The sequence below is a fragment of the Eriocheir sinensis genome, chromosome 8 (assembly GCF_024679095.1).
Source record: "Eriocheir sinensis breed Jianghai 21 chromosome 8, ASM2467909v1, whole genome shotgun sequence".
In the NCBI taxonomy this organism is placed as follows: domain Eukaryota; kingdom Metazoa; phylum Arthropoda; class Malacostraca; order Decapoda; family Varunidae; genus Eriocheir; species Eriocheir sinensis.
The window spans coordinates 25,446,717-25,467,812 of record NC_066516.1 but is presented as its reverse complement, the minus strand read 5'-3'; the positions used below and the strand labels follow the sequence as shown (position 1 = coordinate 25,467,812).

At 42.0% G+C, this 21,096-nt stretch overlaps 1 long non-coding RNA gene across 1 annotated transcript in view; it reads right to left on the bottom strand.

Moving 5' to 3' along the window:
* LOC126995327 (uncharacterized) overlaps nt 1-10,065 on the bottom strand; it is a 22,297-nt gene extending 12,232 nt beyond the window's left edge. The window contains exon 1 of the long non-coding RNA XR_007750208.1: nt 9,975-10,065. This is a non-coding gene — a long non-coding RNA (uncharacterized LOC126995327). The remainder of the gene's footprint in view (nt 1-9,974) is intronic.
* Between the last annotated feature and the right edge of the window lie 11,031 nt (nt 10,066-21,096).

The window sequence follows — 21,096 nt, the reverse complement described above, 5'->3', positions numbered from 1 at the left end:
ACAAGTTTATTCATCAATTGACATTTTTTTCCCAAGGCTGGACTGAGAACCCGATGATGTCACATTTAAGTTTAAGAGGCACCAAAAAACTCACAGTATTCATGGACCAACTACCCAGCCTTTTAAGGCGGACGAAACTCATCTGTATTAGGATCATATTAGCTCATCACCGACAGAACCACTTACTTATAAGCGATAACTGACGTTGAGGTCGCTCAAAAAATACCTCGTCCAGGAAAGTTGTCAATAATTTTTTCCATGCGTTCATTAATGTCACATAAAGCAGGTAGATAAATTGAATGTCTTTGAACGGCTGCCGAGTTGTATGTCTTGCTTGATGGCATGAAAAAACAGAAGCCATGCGATAAACAGTAGCCTCATCACGACGACCAAGATATGCAAGGATCATTAGGTACAAGAGGCGAGCATATCTCTCTCTCTCTCTCTCTCTCTCTCTCTCTCTCTCTCTCTCTCTCTCTCTCTCTCTCTCTCTCTCTCTCTCTCTCTCTCTCTCTTACGCTTGGTCACTTTCGCTTTCCTCACGTCTTCGCTTCTTCTCTCAGGCTATCCGGTGCTTTCAGTTCTCTATATTTCCATCTATTCCTTTCTGTTGCTTACTTCTTGAAATTTAACTTTAATTTGTCTTCTCACGGCCACTTTCCCTCCCTTTCCCTTTTAAGTATCACTATTTTCGATTCTCAGTCTGTCCATCTGATGTCCTCCCTTCCTTCCTTCTTTCCTCCCTTCCTCTCTCCACCATCTATCTCATTTTTGTTTCTTTTGTTTTTTTCTGCAAGATGGATCTTCTCAGCTACCCTTTTCTTAATCTGTCTCTCCCCTCCTCATCTCTCTTTCACCCATTCCGCGCTTATTATGCGGGATCTGTAAACTTCTCTCGCCCTACTTCTCTCAATCTCTCCATTCTCTTCATTTCTTCTTTCCTTTACCCGTCTTCTCCGTAAATTCTCTTTTCCAATCACATTACTGGAGGTGCAAACTTATCTCGCCGCTCTTCTTCGTTCAATCTTTCCCTTCCCTTCCTTATATCGTTCTCCCTTCCTGTCTCCTTCATTAATCCTTCGCTCATTTGCAAGATCTAAAAATTTCGCCACTCCGTGCCTCTCAGCCTTTCTACTTCCTTATTTCTTCCGTCTTTCATACGTCTCTTCCTCCATCACTCTCTCTCTCTCTCTCCAACCTTCCGCAAGAACAGTAAACTCGCGCCACCTAACGGGAACTGACCATCTCACGTATACATACAGGCACGTATACATACAACATCCTAAATGCGCCTATTGGCAGGTGATAGTGTACGCGCACAGATTCATAAACTACACTGACACACAGAGGTAAACAAATAAATAAGTAAATATACATAATTAATCAATGAACTTACGAAAAAGTGTGACGGCTGTATCTCTGTTTGAATGTGTACCTGGTGATCTTTGTCTGTCTGTCTGTCTGTCTGTTTGTTTGTCTGTCTGTCTATCTGTCTGTTTATCTGCATGTCTGCCTGTATCTATGTCTGTCCGTCTGTCTCTGTGTCTATCTATGGCTGTCTGTCTGTCTCCACTTATCTGTCTATGTATCTGACTGTTTCCTTATCAATTTCTGTCTCTCTTTCTACGTATCTAGCTTTGATACACACACACACACACACACACACACACACACACACACACACACACACACACACACACACACACACACACAAACACACATGTCCCTGGTGTCCCCGTTACTCTTTACACAATGCCTGGGTTCATTATCTGCCGAGGACACACACACACACACACACACACACACACACACACACACACACACACACACACACACACACACACACACAGCGCATCACACACCTTATTGTCTCTGGCCACGCTTACTTGCTGGAGTGGGCAAACCATAAACTGTATTTTTTTCATCTTTCATTTATCGTCTTTTATTACGTACTTAGCTATCTGAATACTTGTGTGTGTATGTGTATGTCTGTGTGTGAGTGTGTGTGTGTGTGTGTGTGTGTGTGTGTGTGTGTGTGTGTGTGTGTGTGTGTGTGTGTGTGTACTAGGTTTCGAGCTACCCCCACCCACACGAAAAAAAGACAGCTAGTAAAATGATATACTGTCGCTTGCAAATTGTGATGCGTATCAGTAAGTATAATAATTATTTGGGACGAAAAAAAATCATGATAACGGCGAGGAGGAAGAAAAAGAAGGCGAAGTAAAAAAGAGAAAATAATGATGATGATAATAATAATAATAATAATAATAATAATAATAATAATAATAATAATAATAATAATAATAATAATAATAATAATAGCAATAATGATGATGATGATAATAATAATAATATAATAATAATAATAATAATAATAATAATAATAATAATAATAATAATAATAATAATAATAATAATAACAATAATAATAATAATAATAATAATAATAATAATAATAATAATAATAATAATAATAATAATAATAATAATAATAATAATAATAGCAATAATGATGATAATAATAATCCAAATAATAATAATAATAATAATAATAATAATAATAATAATAATAGTAATATTATTAATAATAAAAAAAATATTATATTCATTATTAATATTATTATTATTATTATTATTATTATTATTATTATTATTATACGCAGAAGTAGTAAGAGGACCAACAACGCCCTCAACGCCTCAAAAACTCAATTTCTCCATCTGTGAGCTCAATTCAATCTTCCCAACACCAATCCCCTATTCTTCGATAACACTTAGCTGTCACCCTCTTCTACACTAAACGTCCTCGGTCTATTCTTAACTCAAAATCTTAACTAGAAACATTATCTACTCTCTCGCTAAATCAGCTTCCTCGAGGTTGGGCGTTCTGCATCGTCTCCGCCAGTTCTTTTCCACCTCCCAAATGCTATCCATATATAGGGGCCTTGTCCTCCCTCGTATGGAGTATACATCTCATGTGTGTGTGTTGGGGGGCTCTATACATACAGCTCTCTTGGACAGAGTAGAATCAAAGGTCCTTCGTCTCAGCAGCTCCCCTCCTCTTACTGATAGTCTTCTACCTCTTAAATTCCGCCGCCATGTTGCCTCTCTTTCAATCTTCTATCGATATTTTCATGCTGACTGCTCTGCTGAACTTGCTAACTCCATTCCTCCCCTTTTCACGCGGCCCCGCTGCACTCAACTTTCTACTCTAGCTCATCCCTATACTGTCCAAATCCCTTATGCAAGAGCTAACCATCATTTTCATTCTTTCATCCCTTGCACTCTTGAACTTGAACTCTTTCAGGAGGATAGTATCGAGACACCTCTCCTCCCGAAATTGACCTCTCTTTTGACCACTCTTCTGAACTTTTTTTTACAGGGGCAATGTTTAGCGGGCTTTTTTTCTCATTATTACTTTTTTTTCCCCTTGAGCTGCTTCCCTTGCCGTAAAAAAATGAATAAATAAAATAAAATAAAAATAAAGAATATTTTACTAGGATCCTGCATTTAATGGTTTAGTCTTTGATACATCGAACAGCAATATAAACAAGTAAGAAACCCTTCACTTCCCGCCGCTCAATCCCTAGTCTGCCAGCAGGAAAAGGATAAAAGTCATTATATTCGTCACGAAGACATATACAAACGTTTGGACAAGCCTTGAGAGGGGAAAAACCGATCGTAAAAGTACAGTAAACTCTTTATTTAATATACTTCTATTCAACGCTCGTCTGATCTATCGAACCGTATATACCTGCCGAACATTTTCATACGTGCCATGTTTATTTGATACAGTGCCTTGTACCAATCAATACTTACAACTATAATAAACTTTCAGACTTAAGTTCTTATTCCCTCAAACCGCATTGGTACTTTATATATACAATTTACTACTATTACTACTGATACTGCATACGTAATGACACGAACTGATCCTGCATACCCACCACCACCAGTCATTAAACTTACTTCACTACCAGGACGTATTTTATTGATCATTCAGGGATAAAAAATCATGAAGACTTTTGAGCACAAAGCCAGTTTTGGGGGTCGAGGAGTAAAACATCGAGAAGGATGAGGAGGTTGAGAAGCGGAATAAAAAAAAGTATGGTTTAGGAAACTATCAAACATTAAGATCACTACTACTACTACTACTACTACTACTACTACTACTACTGCTGCTGCTGCTGCTGTTACTACTACTACTACTACTACTACTACTAATACTACTAATACTATTACTACTACTGCTACTACCTCTATTACTACTACTACTACTACTACTACTACTACTACTACTACTACTACTACTTATAATAATAATAATAATAATAATAATAATAATAATAATAATAATAATAATAATAATAATAATAATAATAATAATAATAATAATAATAATAATAATAATAATAATAATAATGATGATAATAATAATAATAATAATAATAATAATAATAATAATAATAATAATAATAATAATAATAATAATAATAATAATAATAATAATAATAATAATAATAAAAGAAGAAGGAGAACAAAAACAATAGTAGCTAGTTACAAAAAACTAGGCAGAGTCAACAGTGCATACACAGACTTGCAACATCGCGGGAAAACAAACGCAGACATGAACACCAAAAAATCTGCCGACAACCGTTTCGCACCGAGCCTTCGCGCCCTTAAAAGGCCGATACTCAGCCTTTTCTCGGCGATCATATTATTTTTCTCTTCCTGCGCCGCCACACCCAGGGAAGGGTCGTTGGGGGAATACCCGGGTAACACACACACACACACACACACACACACACACACACACACACACACACACACACACACACACATACAGCTTTAACGGTCTCAAGGAATTTTATATTTGAAAGTAAAAATCGTGTGTGATAAAGACCCTTTTGCTTCTACTTTAAGAAAACTAACTGAAAATACCTGCTAAGACCAGCAGCAATGGGCAAAGATTTGATAAATTCAGGTTTCGGGAAAAGACAGACAAAAACTGGTTCATGAATAGGGCAGTGGATCAGTGGAATGAATTAAGGAAATTTATAACTGATACATATGCGACAGAAAGTTTCAGTTGGTGATTAGACAGATTAATAGATGGGAATGGCGGATAATATATAATTCTACGGAGCTACCATGTGTACAGCGACTGGTATCTTATAAGTATCCTTATATTCATATGTAAACTTGCTTAATCTATATATCGGTATTTTTTCACAGTGAACGTCTTGTGCTTCGTATCGCTGTTGAAATATTGAGGAACATCATGACGATAAGCAGAAGAGTAAATCACCAAGATTTACATGACATTATGAAAAAAAAATCACGGACAGCAGAGAATTACGAGGCTAGGGAACTTAACTGACCAACACAATCATCGTTGCAAAGAATCACCATTGGTGAGAGGGAAGATAATTATTGCATTAGCTTGGCACAGACATGGCGTATGACCTCACCAGTCTTTTACGAGTCGCAGGTTACAAGCTTTGTGACCTCGCCAGGGAGCACAATTAATAGCTGAGGAGAGGCTAGACAACAGCAGAGTGATGGCGGTGACGTTTGTTAGTTGCCTTGCAGCGGGAATAATTGTGACTGCTTTGCATACGTCCTCGGAGGAAGGCAGCAGAGGAGGAGTGACATAAGACACTGAGGATCTTGTTTGGCATATAAATCCCGCAGCGGATATAGTTTGGACTACTTTGCAAAAGTTCTAGCAGGCAGGTAGAAAAGAGGGGCTACGTAGGAAACTGTTCACTTTGTTTAGCATTTAGACCACTGGTTTCTAGGGAGGTCACAAAATACGGAGTACACGCATTTAAATTATATTGTGTAATGGATGTGAAAAATCTCTAATTTTCCACACTGAAGCTCCTATGTTGACTGACCCTCAGCATGCATATTTGCGCACACAGGATAGTTCTAATGAATATATCTGTGCTGTGAAAACATTATTCTTCAAATATATCTTACTACAGGGAACTGTTAACAGTGCTAAGAGTTGTGCCTTTAACTCTGGTAGCAATCTGTTTGTCTATTTTTGAAAAGGTAGCAACGCAGTGTATACAGTCTCTCGTGACCCAGTGCCGGAGGGTGACTCATACCGAACCTACTTTAGACAAGGTGCTGTCAAATACGTTTCATAAGTCATTGTAAGAGCAAGCTGCACCTCTATATAAGAAGACTACAACTTTAGTGTTAAGGCATATCTGGTGCGGCTTAAAACATAGCTCATGAGGTCTGCATGCTGGAAAAGTCTTGGCAACGCTCAGTGAGACGACAGGTTTATTTTTAGGGCACAGCCAAGTGAAAAAAAATAAAACGAACTGATAATGCAAATGCAACAAAACAAAACAAAAACGATCAATCAAGAAAAGCCTTTTCAGGAGTAACTATAAGACAAACATCAATGCAACACGCCTGACACTGCATCGGTAAAACGCTGCATGGGCATGATTGCTATGTTATGTACATGCAGAGTTGTGTGGCGATGGTTGGTTTGGTGATGCTGTTTGCTGTGTCTTGAGGATGAAATATGAGGGATAATGATAAGTGTGTGTGTGTGTGTGTGTGTGTGTGTGTGTGTGTGTGTGTGTGTGTGTGTGTGTTTTTAAGAAAAGAAAATCGAGAAAAAAAGAGCATGAGGGATAGGGAGAGATTGTACGTGTGTGTGCGCATGTGCTTGTGCATACGTGTGTGTGCGTGTGCGTGTGCATATGCGTGTGGTTTGGACCGGGTAGACAAAGCCGTCCAACCTTGACTGGTCTGACATCACACAAGCCACGACCTTCCCTAACATCAAAAGTAGTTTCTCCTCATGATTTTTTACGCAGGTGGTCAAGACTCCACCGTATCAAGGCTCACTTTTTTGCTTAATTCCGTTCGCCAGAGACCAGTGCGACGAAACGATATCTTTGTTGACACGAAACTGAAGCGACTTGATTCCTGGCAGCAAAAAAATATAAACTGTCCAAATGTCCATGTAACTGATCTTGTTTTTTTCTTATTTTTGACGCCAGGCATTCGTTTGAAACATACAGTCAACCACTGAAATACATCCCTACCCCAGAACATCCACTCTAGTTTTTTGCTCTATCTACCCTACCGGGAACATAAGAACATAGAAGAGCACTACGTAATACACAGCTAGAGGTGTCCATCCTTTAAAGTTTTCGCTCAATCCTTATTCGATCTTTCATTAGGTGGCCAGTGATTTGGAGACAATTGCACCCAGAGACTAATTTCTGGGTGCAACAGCATGGTAAACTGTTCGGGTGTCCGAGTGTGGCCTAGCTTGCCGCACTAGTCCGAAGGATATTGACATTCACTTCCAAAACTGGTGATGGCGCGTAGGAGGGACTCGATGTGCCGAGGAAAATTCTTCTAAACTAAAGCGATATATATTGATAATATTTGATTTTTTTATTAATCATGTGAACTTTATGGAAATTACTCTTTTCAACCGCCATTAAACAAGGTGCTCTTCGGCTTAAAAAGTTTCGTTTGTGCATTCTAAGGTAATAAACTATAAGGAAACTTGTTGATCTAACGAGGCTAAAGATGCTGGACAAGGCAGCTTTTAGTAACCGTAAAAACCGTCCACTTTGAAAGGGATGCAAAGGACGGCTGAGACACCAAGACTCTGGACGGATGGGCAGGTGTTGGGCATGGCCAGATTGTTTGTTTTTTATGAATCTCACGAAAAAAACTTGTTCGTTCAATGAGTTTTCTGATGACTATTATTGTTGTTGTATTTTCGCCAGCACGATGGCTGGCTGGGCTATGGAAGAGCCCTACAGAGATGGTTTGTCGATTGTCTGAAGGGGGCTATAATAACGTCAGAAGGGAGGGTGCCGACAGAACGACTCAATCGGCTGACGTCAGTTGAGCCGACCAAGTCGGTCTGTCGACGAGGACTGGCGTGTCTCTTCTGACTATATTTTTATGTTAATAATAAAATAAATCCTATCAAAGCTCAAACCCCGACTCAAGTATCTTAGTTTACCTTACATTGCATAGATATTCAAACTACATAAGTTGTTGAATAACAAACATTCATTTTCACATCTCATAGAACCATCAGTAATGAAATGCCTAAAAGTATCATATTTTAGGCTGCCACTGAACATAACAGCGCCTGCCTTCTGACTATAGTCTGTTTCATTCCATCTGTCCACTCGCGAGCCTAGATGTGGCACCTGCACATTGTTAGTTCGTGATTGGGTGAAGATCAACTTTTTATTTTCAGTGATATATGAATGTTTGTGCATACAAAGAACCCTCAAACCCTATTATATAAACCGCAAACATGCCACTTTGTATCAATAATTATAATATACCATACAAGCACACGATAGACAAGCTTATATCAAACAGTATAGTCAGATCATACTCTAACGATCAAATGCCTTTCAAATCGCTGATCTCTATTATATTAGAGATCAGTATTTTAAATACCTATAATTCATCTCATTGCAGACACACAAAATGACATCTGGCACTGCAAGTGCCTATTCATAAGGAATTTAGAAAATTTGTTGCATGTAAATAACATGGGTAATATTCGAAATAGCCTAGCATCACATTCAAGTTATTATTTACTATTTCATGTTATTTGGAATATTAATCATTATTTACATGCAGTAAATTATTAAAATACCCTTTAATTGCACTTGCAGAGCCAGATGTCCTCTAATGTGCCTGAAATGAGCTGAAATATATATAGCCATTTAAATGGCCACAGATCGTTCGAATATGATCTGACTTCATAATGTCTTTCCGCATGCTTGTATGGTAGATTATTATCGAAGCAAATCGGCATGTTTGGGATTTATAAGGACTGAAGGTTCTTTTGTATACATAAACATTAGCTTGAATATCAATCACAACAGTTGATTTTCATGTATTCACGAACTAGAAATGCGCAGGTGCCACACCCATTAAAATTCCTGCTTTGTTGATGGACAAATGAAATGAAACACTTTCTTTTATATGACTACAAATTTATAGGCTATTTCCCATGTTTTTGGGTTTCATCAATAACACTATTTTCTAGCAAAGTTTGCTAAGATTTTCATTATATACGCGCACTAAGTTAGGTTTTAATAATCCTGGGCAAGATCAGAATAAGTCCGCACGAGCACTCCTAGCCTACTGACGAACCCTGGCGAGTGGTGACATTACTTTTGTTCTATAATACACTGGCGGTTTGTTGGGTGACAAACGACTGTAAATACACGTAAGGGAGAGACAAATCCAACCCCACTGTATGGCATTTGTAGCCTACTGACCACGAGGTTGTACAAATTTAAACCCATCGCCTCTACACACCTTGAGAGCGACTGAATGATAATTGTATAATGATAAGAGTATTATTAACAGTTTTGCGAGTTTTGAACGAATTAGACCCTTGAAAATTTATATTATTTTTATTTTATGATCAATTATCTGAACCAATAATGTAGGTAGGTAATAACCACGTCCAACTAAACCAGATCCATTGTAGTGGTAACCTAACTACCCAAAATTAGTACCTTGACAACAAAAGTCCCCTAACCTAACCTAACCTAACCTAACACCACTAGCCCCCCACTTACTACTGCTATAGGTCGGGGTGTGCAGGTGGCCAGTGGTGAGGTCGTCATCAAAACAATGCAGCGGCCGCTCGAATGTAGCTAAACATTAATCTTTTACTCACATGTAGAAAAATTTATGTGCACATTTTACTTTTTTTGTTGCATTGCTGGAAAGGGAAAAAAAATTCTTGGTCCCATTTCTAAGGTAGGAAGGCAAGGAGGATGTTAAGTTATAGGGAAATTAGTAGAACATTTACCAAATCTTGACTATTTCTGTTTTGATCATTAAGTTTAAGAATATTTTTGGCTTTTAAGGCACATACCGCCACTTGCCTGCTCACCAAGGGCTACGTTCCGTTGTCGCACAGGTGTAGAGATAAAGCAACTTACCAGTGATGATTTCCGGTAAAATTACTAAGGACGCGTGAGGAGCCCTGCGGTCACCACACATCCAAACACTGAACAGCTGACGGATAGGTACACACGCCACAGAAAACGCGGACGAAATTAATGCGTAGACTAAACATAAACATCTTCGCTCGAGGGGGTTCCTGTCATGGGTCTCTAGTAGTCTCGCTACAGCGGGTCATCAGTTTCCATCATTTTCTGTCCTCTGAATTTTCACCTCTGCCACGCCCACCATTTGCATGCCCCCTCACCAAAAGTGTAAGTAAACTTCAAATTTGGCCTCCTTCAGCGTCCTTCTCCCGATATACCTAACATAAACATCAATATGCGGAAGGCAGGTTGGTCCTGTCGTTTGAATGTTTTCCTGATTAATATATATATATATATATATATATATATATATATATATATATATATATATATATATATATATATATATATATATATATATATATATATATATATATATATATATATATATATATATATATATATATATATATATATATATATATATATATATATATAAACAAATGATGGGGGGGGGGGGCGTGAGGATTTCTTAGAAGTCAATAGCGGGCATCATGTAAAAATGTTTGGGAACCACTGTTTTAACGAAATAATCGTATGTTATATTTTTTCCAGGGTGGAACATGAAAACGTTTACTGATTAAAACACATGAGTGAGTTGCGTCATTTGTATATACAATCCAATCATTGCTTTACTTAAGTAATATTCATTTGAATGCCCTCTCATGAATCTACATTTTGTTGAACCATCTTGCCGTTATAAACGGGTCCACTTGACCGCTGCAAATATCATAAAAGTCCTTGAGTAAACTTTTGGCAAGGAAATTAAAAGATCAGAATATCTTGAGCGTGCAACAATTGTGAGTGTCTTCAGTGCAGAGTGATGACAACCCAGATGAAGGCGGACACCAGCTCGTAATTAAATGCCTTTCTGCGGCTGATCTGTTTATGATGAGACTGATTTGCAATACTGGACCTGCTGCCAAGATTTCTTTACATCCTTCTTTGCAAGTTAGCTGAGGTCTTAGGTTTTATGAGTTTTAGGAGGTATTAGGATTTCTAAATTCGTAGTTTTTTTTTCTGTGACGTAGACAACGTTTTATATTAGAACTATATAAGTAAAGAACCACTAATAATAGGAAGAAAAAAGGCAGGAATGGAGGAAGGGGATGGCAGCGATGGGGAGGAAGGGTGGGAAGCTGGGAGGAAAAAGATAAGACGAACGTTACATGGCGGAGGAATACCTGGTCACGGGTAAGGTGAGTCTTCAGCACACCACACCTCAACGACTGGTAATGGAAAGGTAAAAGAGACTAACGATCTCTAAGACAGGTAGCTACTGATGTCAATTAATATTACGTGATTCTGGAATAACGATTGTCACGGATATAAGATCACCTGCAATAATCTGCATCTATCCCTTTTTTTGTCTTCTCTCCGCAACATTGAACAAGACTTAATGATCCTTAAAACGAGTAGCAATGTCATATGATATCATCTGCTATTTCCGGTAACGACTGCCATGGAAGAAAATGAAAGGCAACTCAGGAACTATATCTATCATTCTATTTTGACTCTTTAGTTCTTCGGCGGATTTTCTTACGCACTCTTGAAACCTTTAGCGTAAAAGATAACAATACTACGAGCAGTAATCATCGACCGATCTCCTTTTCTTCTCTCCACAACTTAAGCGTATTGTGCGGGCCTCTGAGGGATAATCTTTTGAGGAGTTCGGTCGGTGATGTCTCTTTGACTCACACCTCGACTCACCTCTTCCTCGAACCCATGATGATATCCGCCGTTAGACTCCCCGACGCTCCCCTCCAGGCGCCCGCCCCTCACTCATGACTCCCAGGCCTGACTCACTTGAGGCTTTCCCGAGAAGTGTGAGGAAAGACGCTGTGTGTGTGTGTGTGTGTGTGTGTGTGTGTGTGTGTGTGTGTGTGTGTGTGTGTGTGTAGGTAACAGTCATCAGAAACATAAATGATCGAGGGCCATCATAATCAATACAAGACTGGCAAGTAAATAAATCCAGCCCTTACACATGAACTAGTAGGAAAACCATCGAAAACATACGCCAGAAAGAGTTCGCAGGGTCCATTCTCTCTGATTTTCATTAATTTAACATTCTTTCGTTTGTACGGTGGCTGATTTTTTTCAGCGCCTGTAACTAGACCTTTTCTGCACCAGAATCAGTTATCTAGGCTGTTGCTGTTGTGGGTGAGGCCCGTTCCACCCTTTTCGTTCCCAATGCAGGCGGCCCACCCACACCCGCGTGATGAATGTTAATGCCTCATCGGTTTTCCACGGACTGATTTCCTACCGGGAATTCTTCGCATTTCTTTTCTCCCGTTGAGGAGTAAAGGTATTGAAGGCTTACTTATACTCACGAGCAATCATATTTACACAATCCATGGAACGACGTACGTGATTTATGTAAATGCTTGGATTCTTAGCATTTGTTCCCCCCTCAGTGAAGAGCCGAAGTAATGCAGTCTGAGGTGAATAAAAATCCACAGAACGAATTCGGTGATGAACCTTAATGCCTAGTATTTTTCTACGGACAGAACTGACGTCAAATCGGGAATTCATCACAATTTTTGTTTTCTCAGCAAGGAGCCCGAACAGTGGAGTCTGAGCTGTATCAGTGAGCCTTCACGTACTACACGACATCCTCTGAAAACTCAACAAAACGGGGCTACCTAGAAAAGCCTCCTAGCTGTGGTCGGCAACATCCCACACTGAGAAATTGTTTCAGCAAAGGTCTGATCTTAACGGGAATAATTCTTCAAATAAATTGATTTATGGGTTATGTCTTTATAATCTGACAAGGCGGTAAAAAGTACATTTTAGTACGAAGGTTCAATCCCCAGTTTTACAAATCACTTTTTGGGTAATTTTATTGATTCAAGAAGACTGATAAAAACTTCATTGGTATCGTCTTGACGATTCAATTTGACTTGTCAAAAATTTAAAATAAGGCTAAGGATTCATTCCTTATTTTTTTGTAGATTGGCCAAATCCCCTGTGTGATCCTTCCATCTTATATATTTTCTAGTTGTTTTTTCGCTACTAAGTTTTTCTGCCTTAACCCTCCACTTTATCACTGCCTTCAGGTCCAACCTTTTTGTACCATTTGATTTAAGGTTTCTGCCCTTATGATTTTGTGAGACTTTGTAAAAACCTCAAATGAGCATAAGGGTTGATTCCACACTTCGATAAATCAGACAACGACCTTCATCAGTCACTCGCGTGTACCTGACTGGGCTGCCTGATTTATTTCCGCTTCATCCACGGGATTGCGACCAATACTAAGTCATCACACACATTCATGTTAACTTCAGGTCACAGTGTCATGATCAGCGTAAACAGGCAGGTCAGGTATTATCTATAAAAATAGGCACTCGCATCAAGTTGCATCTTTACTCACATTTGTTCTATGGCTTCTACAATCTGTTGCCCCTTTCATTACTTAGAAACAACACATTATATACTTATTTTCTAAGGTAAGGTAGGCAGACCAAAGGCTATATTAAGGAAATGAAAAATGTCTTCTCTATGTTGCTCCAATAAAAAACTGGCCGCAAAAGAAATACACGCACAAAAAAAAAAGGTTCAAGGTTCAGTGGTGTTTCGGGATCCCTCCTGAAAAAAGTTGAAGCCGTACACCATTACTCAAGGAGCCACAAAATACATCAGGAATAAGAAATAAGTGCCGCGCAATTTGAAGTCATAACATTATTCATGGGGTCTCAACAGGAAAAGGTAAAAAGTGCCGCGTGTGTATGTTTATATCTCAATATTATACAGCGGAGAGCGCCCCGGGCCCCTCACGCATCACTGCGGCTCTGCGCCAAGGTGGTGCTGGTACTTGCTGGGCCCCGCATCCTTGAGTCCTGGGCACGATAATGACTTTGAAATTAGAGTCCACAACCTTCAGGAGTAGCGAGGAGTGTGTGTATTGAAGCGCGGGGCTCATTAAAACGCGAAGCACACACACACACACACACACACACACACACACACACACACACACATACAGACACACTTGAGAATACAACCTTACAGGCACTGGGAGTACGGACTAATCAATTGTCGATATCACATGTGAGAGAATTCTGTAAGTATGTATCTCAGTCAGACACTGATTATGAAAAAAAAAAAAGAATATAGAAATTCCAAATGCCTGGTTTCCCCCTTTCACATCTGTAATGATTTTTTTTTTTTGGCTCTATTCCATGCTCCCCATTCATATTTTCATACCAAGCAACGTAAAGAACCACGAGTTTATGGCAACAAGAACCACACGCGCTTGTTGCCTCTCTTGGAACAAAGCAGATATGGGCACGCAAAAAAATGTACCTCTGGAGAGATCAAGTTTCCGAATAATTATGTTAAGCGGAACCCATAAATAGGCACAACAGCGACAGCGTCTTAGTCACCTGTGCTGGTGCTGCCCCCGCCCCAGTGCCCCAAGCTTGCTGTCTGGGGCTCACGAGGCATTCCAACACGCTCTGTAAGCCACTGATACGAAATGTATTAATGAATGAAGCTCCTTACGCCTACGCTGCTGAATCTTAAGACAATCTCTCTCTCTCTCTCTCTCTCTCTCTCTCTCTCTCTCTCTCTCTCTCTCTCTCTCTCCCCCCCCCCACCCACACACACACACACACACACACACACACACACACACACAGAGAGAGAGAGAGAGAGAGAGAGAGAGAGAGAGGGGTGGGGGTGAGAGAGAGAGGTGGCGGTGGTGGTGGCTGTGGCGGCGGCGCGGTGATGTGATTCAAATAATGAGGGAGAACCCACCGACGCTTCCCGCAGGAGAGGTCAACGTTCTGGGCGAGGAAGGAAATTCTCTGGGCGGGCAGCGAGGGGTGGGGGAGGGGAGGGGTGATGAGGGGCGGGGCGGGAAGTGTGGGAGGCGACCGGACGGGAGAGAGAAAGGGCGTGTCGGCGTTCGGAAGTGATTCGTGTTTCTGATCATTCACTTCTTAGTCACAACGAAACTCGGCTGATCGTAGGACAAAGAGTGGAGGAGGACAGGGAGAGAAAGAGGGAACAAGGAGGAGAAAAGGAAGACGAGAATAATGGTGGGAGGATGATAAGGTGGGGAGAACAAGGAACGGGGAAGGATAGGGGAGGAAGAAGTTGAGAAGGAAAGGAGGAGGAGGTATAAAAGAGCAGGAAGCGAATAATTGGAGGAGGAGGAGAAAGAGGTAGAGTAACAGAATGAAGAGATAACAGACGTAAACGAGACAGGGATAATGTTAGGTTAGCAGTGACCGTTCATTCAAAGATGTAAAGGTGAGGTGAAGTTTCCATTCAAAGAGGCATAGGTGATGTTAACTAAGCTAGAAGTGACCGTCCATTCAAAGAGACAGGTGACGTAAGGCTAAATTAGCAGTGACCATTCAGAGAGACGGCAGTAGGAGCTGTAAGAGAAAATGAGACATTGGCGTTGGATGGACTGGAAGGCAGACGTGTAAGTGCTCATGCTTATAGTGTAATGAGGGAAGGGTATGGAGAAGGGAAAAGAAAGGAAGAAGATAAGGAAAAAATGAGGTGTACAAGAGTAGGAGAACGGAAGAAGATAGGGAGGAGAAGAGATGGAGTTGGGAAGAAGGGAAGGTGAAGAAGGGTGCAGAAAGAAGAAAAGAATGGGAGAAGAAGAGAAAATAAAGAAAATGGGAGCAGGATGAGAAAAAACGAGAATAAGAGATTCAGGAGGAGAAGGTGGGAAGAAAAAAGAAGAAGAATGAGAGCAGGACGTCAAGGAGGAATATAGCAGAAAAGCAGGAGGAGAAAGGAGAAGGAGGAGGGTATACAGGGAAGGAGCACCAGCGGCGTGGAAGGGAGGGCAGGAGGACTTGGGAGCTGAGGTGAGGCCCGGCGGGGTTTGGTTGGACTCGGAAGCCAAATAAAGTGTGTTGGTTGAGGACTGAGCGGCGGAGGGTAGCGGCACGAAGGGAGGGTGAGGACCTTGGGGTTAGGACAGGGCAGCAGGAGGACGTGACGTGGCGAGAGAGACAGACAGACAGACAGACGGACAAGCTGGGCGGCAAGGGAGAAATGCATTGAAAAAAATAACTGAGGCACCGAAAGCAAAGACAGACACCGTGAAACAGAAAAAAAAATAAAACAGAAGGCCGGAAAGAAGAACAATGAAGTACGTAAAAAGTGAAGGCATCGTGAAAAGAGGGAAAATACAAGGAATGAACGGCATGAAAATATGAGATGATGCACGAAGAAGAGAAAAAGAAACAAAGAAAGGAAGAAGAGTAACGCAAAAGGGAACGCTAGCAGAATATGAAACGAAAACAAGCCAAACAGACAAGCCGGGGGGCGAGAGAGGAAGGGATTGAAGAACTGAAATGCAAATTGAATGCAAAGAAGAAAATAATATAAGACTGAAAGATTGAAAAAAAGGTAAACAATGAAGAAGTACGAAAAAAGGGATTGTAGGACAGAAAGTAACAGGAAAAAAAGTAACACGAAAAAAAGTAACCTAAAAAAAATAACAAGAAACAACTTTTTTTCCTGATACTTTCTTTCCGAGCACCGTAAAAAGGGAAGGCACTGCGAAGGGAAGAACATACAAGGGGTGAACGGCATGGAAATGGAAATGATGAACCGAAGAGGAGAAAACACCGTGAGAGGAAGAAGAGTAACGCAAAAAGGGGAACGATAGTAGATTTTACAACAAAAAAAAGGCATTCAACTTAGTGAGGTAAATCCTCCTAAAAATGAGAGCTGAAGCATCAAAGAGTAAAAAAAAGTAATTTGTGGGTAGGCGGTGGCTGAGTGGTAGCGTGCTGGGCCCACATTCACCGCGTGATGGACGACGCGAGTTCGAATCCCCACGCTACCACCTGGGATTTTTCAGTCACCGTCGAGTGGCTTAAAACTACCCACATGCTGTCCTGAAGACCACCCATCAACCCAGACTCTAGAGGAAACCGTCCAAGTGAATCAAGAAGGAGTTCCGGGGGGCAGCATGAGCCAAGAGAAGATGGCGCCACTATAAACACTTGCCTGCGCCATGACGGGCTGGGGCCGAACACCATCCAGGCCCCTCAAGCAAGCCTACCGGCGCTATAGGCGTAGACGTAAAAAAAAAATCTAAAAGGAAAGAGCTTATCACCAAAGAATAAGGTGAGCAAGGAAAAATAGGGACACACAAAGAGAAAGAACGTAGAGTATGCAACTGAGCAAGAAAATGAGTTATTCAAACAGGAAGATATAACCCGAAGATAAGAAATGAGGTGAAAAGAAGAGTGTGCGTAAACAACGTACCACAAAAGAAAGAGAAAGGGAGAGCTAAAGTAAATCAGAGAGGCTTCTCAAACAAGGAAAAACAGCAGGAAAGAATATATATACCGAGGTACCAAAGCAAAGAAGGGAGAGCCTGTGAAAGGAAGAAACGTGACATAAAAGGGAAAAGATTAGTATAAAGTGAAGAAAAAAGCCAGTCGAACTTGAAAAAAAGCAGGAAAAGAAGAATTAAAAAAAAGAGACATCAGAGGAAAGGAAAAAAAAGGATTTAAATCTAAAAGAAGAAATGTGGCAAAGCGGAAAAAAGACAACAACAACAACAACAACAATAACAACAACAACAACCATAAGAAATAATCCATGTGTTATGCGTGTCCATTCTCGCTCACTCCCCCTATATAAGCAGCCTATGACGCGCACACACACACACACACACACACACACACAAACAAACAAACAAACAAACAAACAGACAAACACACATAGTAAATCGCTTTCATTCCGCTCCTCAAAAAAAAAAAAAAAAAAAATGTGTTCACGCAAGTATTTCGCAAGTGCAAGAAGGAAACCTGCCCCTTCAGACTCTCCCACGGGCCGGGCCGCAACTTTGGTGGCCTCTGGCGGGGCGCGGACCTTGCTCGGGGCGCCGGGTTCAGGTTTTCCGGGGTGGTCACGGCGGCCAGGGCAGCGCCTCCCTCCTAGTCCCAGCCCGAGCAAACAGTCACGAGAAGGTGCGGTGGAGAATCAGAGAGAGGCTTGTTTTCCTCAACTTTCTTGGATGAAGGAAGGCGCAGGGTTGAAAATGGAACTATATATAATGATAATAATGATGATAATGATGACGAAAATGACGATGGTGAGAATGGTAATAACACTACTACTACTACTACTACTAATGATAATAATAATAATAATAATAATAATAATAATAATAAGAAGAAGAAGAAGAAGAAGAAGAAGAAGAAGAAGAAAAAGAAGATGATGATGATGAAAAAAAGAAGAAGGAAAAGAAGAAGAAGGAGAAGTAGAGGGGAAAAGGGAAAAATATATATGTAACGAGAAAGCAGCAATGGTTTCCTTTCCTGACGGGTTGGGGCGCTGCAGCGGGACACAACCCACCACCACGGGCATGAAGAATTACTCACTCTACTCTTGTGTTTGTTTCCTTGTTCCTCGACGGGCGGGCTGGGTAAACGCACCCCCGTACATGGATCAGGTTGAGAGCGTGCTGGGATGGGTGTTGGTGCTGAGGGCTGTGTAGACCTCGATGGCTGCCTAGCCATGACATGAGCACCATGTAAAGGGACGCTAGAAAGGCTCCCTCATTGTTAGGTCACGCGGGAAACACATTTGTCCTTGCGGCGTAAGGAGCGGGTCAAGGCAACACAGACTTGAAGAAGGATGCCTGTAAGACGCTGTTGCTTCGTATAAAAGAAGTCATGGGAAGATGCGGGAAGTATTAACAAATTTATTTAAGTTAGGCACAATAGGGCACCAGAATTGATGGCAACAGTAGTTTCATATATTAGCTGCCACCCTGGATGGAAACTTAATGTCGTTCAAGCAAATTAACTGCTATGTTGTGGCTGAGGGCGCAGGCGGTGCCAGCTGGGGGCCTCGGACCACGAAACGTACAGAGGAATAACTAAAGTTATTACTAATCATTGGAGACTGTTAGACATCTTCAAAAGGCAAACAGGCGGCCAGTGAATCGTATTGGGTGTTGTGTCGTGTAAACTGTTGAATAAACTCGTCTATTTGACAGTGTTCTACGTACGCCGCACACAGTGACCCACACGCTCACATATACGTACTCATGTGTTACGCACGTCATACACACGTGTGCGCCAAAATAGGCCGCCGGGTGTCTGCTGACGTATCTGTGACGTATTTAAGAAAAAACGCCTTACATTGGGTATGAGATCGTACCGATAGCCTTTTGTCCTTCTAGACCCCGCTATGCTATGCTAAACAAGAAAAACTAGGATTAATAAAAACTTAAGCCTACTCAACCGACACAATGGGGAAACAGGTAGCCAAGGACAGAAAGATAAAGACCCTTGAGGCCAGGGAGGACAGGCGAGGGACGCCCATACAGTTTTTAGAACATAAGAATATAAGGTAACTGCAAGAGGCCGGTAGGATTATACAAGGCAGCTCCTGTTAAAATTCATTACAAGGCAACTCCTGTTTGCTCTTGTTAAAGGATTCGTTTTGGCCGCCTTGACAAGATGACTTCGTGAGATGACTGGCTTCACGTGTCGTAATTTAGTGCAATGATCACTGGTGATGTATTTTTTCAAGACAAAACCAATGTTTACTTCTTAAAACAGTGCATAACAAGATTTGACGTAACGGCTCAGAATTTACGAATAACAACACTTTCGTGCTTCTACAAGCCTGTAGCCTACGTGGACCGGGTCGTGTATGTCTCTACCCTGTCTCACGCTTCCCTCAGCTGAACTGCGTCAAAGATAAAAAAAAAAAAAAAAAACTGAGGGCGTCTAGCTTTCACTCACGCTGCTCTTTGTTGCTGGCCTGTGGTGGCGGCGGCGCGGGGCGTGGGAGCGGGGAGGCTGGCGCAATGCTGCACGAGTATTGGGGTTCACCTCCAAACGCAGTACGCGTGTTGCTGCGGCCCCGGGACACGATATCAGTGGGAACAACTTGGGTACTCACTGACGAGTTTCTCCCCCATTCCCCACCCTCACAGCTTTCCCCATCCACGCTGCTAGACACACGCACACCACACTACTAAGCAATTAATAATTTTGCCTGAGATCTTATTTATTGTACCGATTAGCTGGGCATGGGGAGGGTGGGAATAGAGGAGACTGTTAGGGCAAGCCTGCCTATAGGTAACTGCAAGTAGGGTGACTGTAATGAAGAGGCTGTGGAGGATAACTGATATGCGTGAGGGGGCTGGGAACAGGAAAAGGAAGAGCAGGACGAGTGGTGAGGAAGAGGAAGGAACAGAGAAAGGAAAAGGATATGAGTTCCGCGTCCTCCCCTGCGTCTGCCACACCCCGGGCCCTGCCCCGGGCACCAGGTATCGGGGTCATTTAACCTTCTGTGTACGGGACTCGCCGCGTGGGTCGCGGTGCACAGTTTATTCTGTAAATACGAAGTGCTCTGAGACCTTTTCACGCGCGCACGGCGGCTTTCGGCCAGCGCGACACGCAGGGCTGAGCCGGCGCGGGGCTGCAACACGCGCCTGTTTATGAGGGAACAAAGGGACTCAGCCACTTGCATTGGAAAAAAAGGTATCGCAGGTGCGTTCACCTCTGAGCGGCTGCACGAAAGAGAACGCTTGTTTGTTAGTGTAGAATAAAAGGAAGGAGGACGACGAGGATGGACGGCGGCTCGGCGATAAGCTCTCCATTGCTCAACACAGTGTTTGGCCTCCTTCCCTGAGTGTGTGTATGTGTGTGTGTGAGAGAGAGAGAGAGAGAGAGAGAGAGAGAGAGAGAGAGAGAGAGAGAGAGAGAGAGAGAGAGAGACGGCTGTGTTAGTGACCGAGTGACTGGTCCTGTGGGAGAGGGGAGAGCGAGAGGGGAGGGGGCCTGGAAGACGAGGAGGGGGCTGCACAGGGAAGGTTGATCGTGGAGGGGAGGAGCAACGCGTCGCCACGCCGCCGCTTCACTAACACTTCTCAGGCGGTGCTGGAGGGGAGGGAAAGGCACAGGCCCGACACCCTCAGAATATGAAGTGTCAGGGGATGTAGCCCCCAGGCTGAGGTGACCCGGCATGACGCATAGGGAGCCACCACCGGGAGGCCTCTTGACCGCGGCCG